Genomic DNA, 8,198 nt, shown 5'->3' with positions numbered 1-8,198 from the left:
ATATAAATTAAGTTGGCAGTTTTAAATGTAAATTCAGTTTAATTCTACAAAATATGCACTGCACTGAATAAAACCCATTTTATTAGAAATGATGTATCAAAATCATTTCATCAGCAGTATTTCACAGATATTTCAAAATTTAGACAGGTACAGTTGGGGCATGCTTCCAATCCCAGCATTACCAATGATAGAGCACAAGTCATGAACATCAGGAGTTTGAAGGCAACCAGAAGTTCAGAGATAGTAAGACCTAACCTCAGAAAATAAAAATAAAGAAAAAAGAAAAGAAAAGAAAAGGAGAGAGAGAGAGAGAGAGAGAGAGAGAGAGAGAGAGAGAGAGAGAGAGAGAGAGAGATTCAGAGGCATGCTTTGTTAGCACTAAAATTGCTACTTTAAGAATAATGGTCTTTATGGGGGTGAGTTGCATCAACCAAATAAGATGTATCAAGTTCTTTGTTTTGTTTTGGGGGTGTTGTTGTTTTGTTGAGGTTTTTATTTGGTTGGTTTTTGTTTTTTTACCTACTTTCCACTTCTACTTCCTAGTGCAAAGAACCTGATGGGTGCTCCTGGTATAGGTAAGTGGGTGTGGAGTACTTGCCTAGGGTGTCTGAGGATGTAGGCACAACTGAAGACAGCGAAAGAAACTGTCTTGTGTAGCATTGACTTTTTATGCTTCCCTGAAGACCTTTAACATTTGTCTTCAGCCATAGATAGATCTGTATTAAATAATCTATGTATAACATTTCTCATTATTTCCTCCCTTGTAATTTTCAAATGAAAAATGTAATTTGAAAAACTACATTTTTTATTGGACATGTGAAAATAGAAGTAAAGATAGACCAAGCTTACTAAGATGATGCTTAGCTTAGTAAACAATCAATATTGATAAATATGTGTGAAGTCCTTCAGATTCTGAAAAGAACAGGATTAGTTCTTTAAAACTGGGCTCAAGGGCAGGGGACATCACTCATCAGAAAAGTTCTTGTTTAGTCTGTTTATGCAGTACTCTGGGTTTGATGCCTAAGGGAAGGGGGGACACTTCAAGCAGAAGCTTTTACTACGAACTATTTGAAATTTTGTTTCAAATAGGTACTTCTCTTGCTTCCATACCTTCAAATGCAAATAAAGTTGGAGAAACAATGTCTTGACTCTACCACTCACTTAGACATGGATGGTCTTAAAGGTGCTTGAGTAACTTAGTCATTTTTCTACTGCCTCAAACCCTTCACAGGCACGACTTTGAAGGGTCACCTTGACTGCACCAAATACTAAATTACTGTATTCTGTGGCTCAACAAATAATACACTTAGAATACCAAATTAGGAATCTGCAATAATTAGCTAAGGAGGAAACACTGGATGGGCCAAGACAAAAGCTAATTTCCTGGGGAGCTTAACTTGGTGCCTCAAGGAAAATGACCAAGTTCTGCCTAATGTCAGCCTCAGGGAAAGACTTCAGAGCCAGGAAGAAGGACTTAAAAATTCTGAAAATTGCCCTCTGTTTATACTTTAGTTCCGACGGCTTGATAATTCCCTTAAATTTGACTCAATGCTTTAACCAGAGTGCGTCCATATTGAAAGCATTAACTGCAGTGGCTTCTGGCTGGAAAACACAAGCAAGTTCCAGTTATCTCAATCATGAAAAACCGAAGAGTCAGGGCCACCCTGCCTGGCAAACATACAATTAGCTTCTTAGTTTTGTAGGACTAAGAGAAAATGATGAGTAAGCATGCCAACACTTACTGTTGCAGGAACATTTGCTGTCTCCCCAGTCACACAGGCCTTGGGGGGAGGGGAGGAGGGAGGCATTCAGCCCTGCTCTGTTAGGACTTCTAGACCTGCCCAGTAATTAACAAGGTGCTCTAAAACACAGAGAACGCTCAGTATTAGTAAGCATTGAATGGTAGCATGCCTTAACCCTGGTGTCCAGGACTCCTTTGCAACCTGATTTTTCTAAAATTTCAATGAGTTAAAACTAACTTCAACTTATAGGATGCCGAGTTTTGTCTTTCATACAAATGTACTATTTAGTCACACTTAATAGTTAAAAATGGGTAAATTGTGTGACATTGTACTGTAGACAGGATAATGTTTAGTGTCTGGTTCAAGAGGGGAAACTGATTTCCTTTAATGTTTTCAAATTATATACTTCCTTACTGATATGGGAAAATAAGCTCTAATTTAGATGAACTCTCTGGATAATGTTTCGTGTTAGTTTGTTGTTGAGCATCTACGTATCTATTTTCAACGCTAATTATTTGTTTATTTGAACTAGGCTAATTTCAGCAGATGTTGAAATCCAGCTAGAGCCCTGTGTGGATAGGGTGAGGGGGAAGGGCTGGAGGTCAGGATCATAAGGGAATCGGGACTTTTGAGGACTGAGAGCAGACTAAAACCAAAATTTGCCCTGAGTCGTGGCGTTCAGGAAGGAAATATACACAAGAAGATAGAAGGTTTGAACAGAATCCCAGGATAGAAGATGATGCATATATGTAAGGTCTGAAAACATTAAATGGAGGAAAAGGCATAGCTCAGCTAGTACAGTGCTTGCCTAGTGTGCACAAAGCCTAGGGCTCAATCCTCAGCACCAAATCCAAAACTTGTAATCTCAGCACTCAGGAAAGAAAGGTGAAAAGCTCAGGAATTCAAAATCATGTTTGTCAATGCCTGCTGTGAGTCTGAAACCCAGGAAGAAATATGTGCGACTTCTTGCCAATTATCACCCCACAGGCTACAGACCCAGTGGAAACCCATCTCTTAGCCTGGGAAGACTCCTCCAGCTCAGTAGCAGAGTGCGTGCCTAGTTAGTGCAAGGCCCTTGGTTCCATCCTTAGCATTACAAGAAAAAAATATATATATAAAGATAAATGGACCTCTTGATTACAAAATGTATTTGAGAAGAAAATATGGGAGCTAGAAGTCTCTGCATCTAGCCATGTGGTTGAATCAAATGTATAAAGAGCCTGTGAGTCAGCATCAGCTTGATGCATGAAAGGCGCTCTGAGGGTTCAGCCCCATTCCATTTCCCGTGGAACAGCTTCAAAAAGACCCTCGACCTTTTGTTCCTTTTTAAAAAGCTAGATCTGCATTTGAAATATGTATCTATCAAACAGGGGCAGATGATCTATCATCTGACTCTTGAGTATATAAAACAACCAGTGTGTCACAAATACAAAGAGAATTCAAATGAAGGTAATCTTTCTATGCAAAAAGGTCCTTGCCAATTAAAGCCTATGAAAAGCAATACATTGTCTCTGTCTTCATGTGGAACACCACGTCCCTAAAGAGGTGCTATCCATTACCTTCAATGTGGAATTGAATATTCAGCATGTTTATAGAATGCCTCTTCTAACAGAATTGAAAATTTCACAAATGTATAAATTTAAATGACACCCATTGTCTGAAATTAGAGGACATGGAAAACTCTTTTGTGCAGCGACTTCTAAGGGCCAGTTAATCAACTGAGATGTGTATGGGGTCATATGGCTGCACTTGTAATCGATCTTACTCCAACATTGTACAAATAACTATGAGAATAGTATATATTGTTCTGGAGAACAGAAATTGATAGGAATTGAAAGAATAGAAAATATAGCCTAACTCCAGCCTTCTAAGGAGCCCCAAACACTTCATATTCCAGAGCACATATTCTTTGTGCTCTTTGTTAAAAACTAGGTTAAAGGTCACATTCCAGAGCCTGCCCTTTGTTTAGAGCTAGCAAAAAGGCCTTGAATAGGTGATACTGGCCCCATAATGTAACTGGAAATGAGCTAAGCTTATCTTGCTTCTGTAAACTGCTTATGCTATTACTCCTATCCAGGAGTTCACACAGCTATAGACATCCAAAAAAAATAGGAAACTAATTGGTCCACTGAGGGCAGGCTATGATAATTTAAACTGATTGGCCTAAAAAACTATGGAGTGATCCAAATCAATTGGCTCGCATTTTGAGGGCTCTCCATTCTAAGAAATGATTGGTTTGTGATTCGCGGGCTTTGTCGTAAACTTATAAAAGCTGTCACAATTCAGCACTCATGGTCCACAGTCCTCTAACTCTGCACAATATACGGCTGTGGAACCCAGAATTTTGGAATAAAGAAATCCTCATGCTATTGCATCGAGACCATTTCTCGCGAGTGATTTGAGTGTCGCCTTCTGAGGCTTGGGGTGCTGGGGCACCCTCGGTTTTTGGGGGTCTTAAATTTTCTGTGTTGGTGGTTCAGTGGTAGAATTCTCGCCTGCCACACAGGAGGCCTGGGTTCATTTCCTGGCCAATACACCAAGAAAATGTAACCCATTTCTATGGGGAGAAACTCAGTGAGAGCAAGATCCAGAGAAACTTAGCTTATCTACAACAGCTGCATGGAAACCACAATCTCAACAGAAAAGGTTTAGACTCCTTTCAATTTATATTTCATTATTTTAAATTATGTACGTGTGTGTGTGTGTGTGTGTGTGTGTGTGTGTGTATATACATATGAATGTATGTGCCCATGGAGGTTAGAGGAGAGTTCTTCATATTATTTATAAATGTATACAAGCCAAACATTAAGTGAAAAAATACACAGAAGCCACAGTTGAAAAGTGTGTCAAAAGTGATTGTTATCACCCTAGAAAGCACTGTCTACACCCTTAGTGACAAATGTCATAATTTCTAAACTGACATAAAAGTTCTACTTGTTTTTGATTATTAGCATAAGTACAAATAATCAGGGTAACTTATGAATCTAAACTTTTGGGGAGCTGGAGAGATGGCAAATAGTTAAGAGCATATGTTGTTCTTGTAAGGCACATAGGCTAGATTTTTAACACCTACATGATAGCTCATAAACATCTATAACTTCACGTTTTTACAGCACCCACTTCTGAACTTTGTGGGAATCAGTCACACATGTCTACTTACATACATGTACATAAAACATTAGTGTACATAAAAGTAAAGTTTTAAAAAGTTAGCACCTATATTAAAGGGGCACTTATAGACAACAAACTAACTTTGAAAAATCAAGACTCAATATGAATTATACAATTTATATCTAAAGAAGCATTCAGAGATAAACACATATATACACATACACATACACACATAGCTATGGAGGTTCTTCTGCATCAACTATTTTTGTTATCACAGTACTTGGTAGAATTTCCTCATGGGAGTTAGGAGTTCTGCTTTTGGCCTGAAAAGAGAGAACCATGTTGAGAAATAGAAACCTATGCCATTGGCTGCCAGCATAAGGTGATTTATGTCATCAGTAACATTTAGGAGTTGGGCTTTTACCTTTATAAGCCTGCTGCTTTGCAATAAAGTTGAGCCTTGATCTGAAGTTTGTTTTGGCTCCATCCTTCTCTTGTCCCTCTTCTTTAAATCCCAGATCCCAATTCGAGGTACCTTTGTTGACTGGGAGTCACTGGTAGACTACACATAGCTACTTAAATTTTGCAGACATATGTTTGTCCAGGCTGGCCTCTAACTCTTGACACCTTGCCTCAACCTCCAAAATGCTTGCATTACTTTGTCTCAATAGCCCTAAGTTGGTGCTAGCTTAACTGGTTCAGCAGATAAGAGCACTGGCTGTTCTTCCAGAGGTCTGGAGTTCAATTCCCAGCAACCACATAGTAGGTCACTACCATCTATAATGGGACTGGATGCTCACTTCTGGTACCCAGGTATATATGAAGAGAGAACACTCTTATACATAAAATAAATCTTTTTTATAAATAACCCTAAATTCTCACATGGAGGTGAAATTTGAGACGTGAGTTTCCTACTTCCAAGTGTGGTACCTTTTGTTTCTCTATTGCAAAACTCAATGCCATGACAGAAAAAAATGGTCCTACTTTAATAGCATGGTAATAAAGGAAGAACAAGAGAATGGCATCCACATCACCACTCTGGCATATCCACATACAACACTCTGTTGTATGAAATAGGGAAGAATAACAGAATTCTTACAAATTTAATTTTCCTTTTGGTTTTTGAGATATGAGCCTGCTATATAGTTCAAGCTGCCCTTGAACACCTGGCTCTAGTGATCTTTCCTTCTCATGTTTCTAATAGCTGGGACTTGTAGACATATCCACCTACATACACCTACTTTACTGATTTCACATTTTGTTTTGATTTGATTTTTAAAGCATCATCTCATGACCTCAAACTCTCTGAATGGCCACAAACTAATCTTTCTGCCTTCATCTCTCTGGGACGCTATGACTGCAAGTATGCTCTTGAGTCCCATTTTGAAAGCTAGTCTATTGGCTGGACCCACTGCCCTGCTGTCAGCGCCTGCACCCCAGGGCACCTCATGGTGCCAACAGCAGCCAAGAGGGGAGCGCCGCATGTCCTGGAGGAGACAGCATTGCCAAGCAGCCTCAGCAACTTGCGATTGGTGGTTGGATATCCAGTTGTATGTCCTCACATCAATGCACTGCCAATGGGTTATGTCCTGTGTTGTGACCTCATGGTTTAAGTGGGAATAAAGATGAGTATAAGTAGTGATGAGGTCAACTTCTTGGTATATAGGTACTTGCAAGAGTCAGGATTTTCTTATTCTATATACCTTTGGTATAGAGAGCCATATAAGTCAGTCCAACATAAATGGTGTCCTCGTCCCACCCACTGCACTCATCTCTATTATCCAGAAAGGCCTGCAGTATGTAGAGGCAGAAGTTAGCATAAATGAGGATGGCACCTTGTTTGATGGTCGACCCATCGAGTCTCTGTCTTGATAGATGCTGCTATGCCTGATGTGGTTCAAACAAGACAACAAGCCTACAGAGACAAGCTTGCACAGCAGCATGTAGCCACTGCAGTCACTAACCAGAAAGGATCTGCAAAAATGGAGAGAAAATTGCAAACAGGGAGGAGAATGGAACACACACCATCACAAATAATCACACTGACATGATGGAAGTAGATAGGGATGTAGAAATCCCTTCCAATAAAGCAGTTGTGCTTCGGGGCCATGAATCTGAAGTTTTCATCATCTGTGCCTGTTAGTGATATCCTTGCACCAGGGTCTGGAGACTCCATGGCAAGAATATGGAACCTCAGTGAGAACAGCACAAATGGCCCCATGCAGCTGATGCTCAGACACTGCATACAGGAAGGAGGGCAAGACGTTTCCAGTAACAAGGATGTCACCTCTTTAGATTGGAATAGTGAAGGTACACTTCTAGCAACTGGGTCATATGATGGATTTGTCAGAATATGGACTAAAGATAGAAGTCTTGCCAGCACTTTGGAGCAGCATAAAGGTTCTATATTTGCATTAAAATGGATTAAGAAAGGAAATTTCATCCTAAGTGCTGGTGTAGATAAGACCACCATCATTTGGGATGCACATACTGGTAAAGTCAAGCAGCAGTTTCCTTTCCTTTCTAGCCCCAGCACTGGACGTTGACTGGCAGAGCAACAATACCTTTGCATCTTGTACTACAGATATGTGCATTCATGTCTGAAAATTAGGATGAGACAGACCTATCAAAACATTCCAAGGACACACAAATGAAGTAAATGCTATCAAATGAGACTCAACTGGCAATCTCCTAGCCTCCTGTTCAGATGACATGACGTTGAATGAAGCAAGATAACTGTATCCATGATTTGCAAGCACATAATAAAAAAATTTATACTATTAAATGGAGTCCAACAGGACCAGGGAAAAATAATCCAAATGCTAACCTTATGCTAGCAAGTGCATCCTTTGCTTCTACAGTTAGGTTATGGGACATAGACTGGGTGATTTGTATCCATAATTTGACAACACATCAAGAGCCCTTGTATAGTGTGGCTTTTAGTCCTGATGGCAGGTATCTGGCAAGTGGTTCTTTTGACAACTATGTACACATCTGGAACACACAGACAGGTGCTTTAGTTCACAATTACAGGGGAACAGGTGGGATTTTTGAAGTTTTGTGGAAACAAAGTTGGAGCCAGTGCTTTGGATGGTTCATTTGTGTCTTAGACCTTCAGAAATAGCATTACTAGTGGGAAGCCATGGGCTGACTATGAATGTGTACATAGCCACGAGACTACCCCTGACCCATATACTGCTCTCATCCCACTTAAACTATGTCCAGTCCACTATAGCCAAACCACACATGAGCAGTATATATGAACACAGCTGTACCCTGAAGATGTCAGTCTCATCCCAGCTTGTGAATTCTGCTCAACAAGTGCTGGGATCTAACCTGCTGTGG

The 8,198-nt window shown here is 39.9% G+C and overlaps 1 pseudogene; it reads left to right on the top strand.

The window, feature by feature from the left end:
* Nucleotides 1-6,415: 6,415 nt before the first annotated feature.
* Nucleotides 6,416-7,977, top strand: LOC127674734 (F-box-like/WD repeat-containing protein TBL1XR1; annotated as a pseudogene).
* The last annotated feature ends 221 nt before the right edge of the window (nt 7,978-8,198 follow it).

Source organism: Apodemus sylvaticus, chromosome X (genome assembly GCF_947179515.1).
Source record: "Apodemus sylvaticus chromosome X, mApoSyl1.1, whole genome shotgun sequence".
In the NCBI taxonomy this organism is placed as follows: Eukaryota; Metazoa; Chordata; class Mammalia; order Rodentia; family Muridae; genus Apodemus; species Apodemus sylvaticus.
Note: the sequence above shows the minus strand (reverse complement) of the source record. Positions and strands in the feature narration are given on the sequence as shown.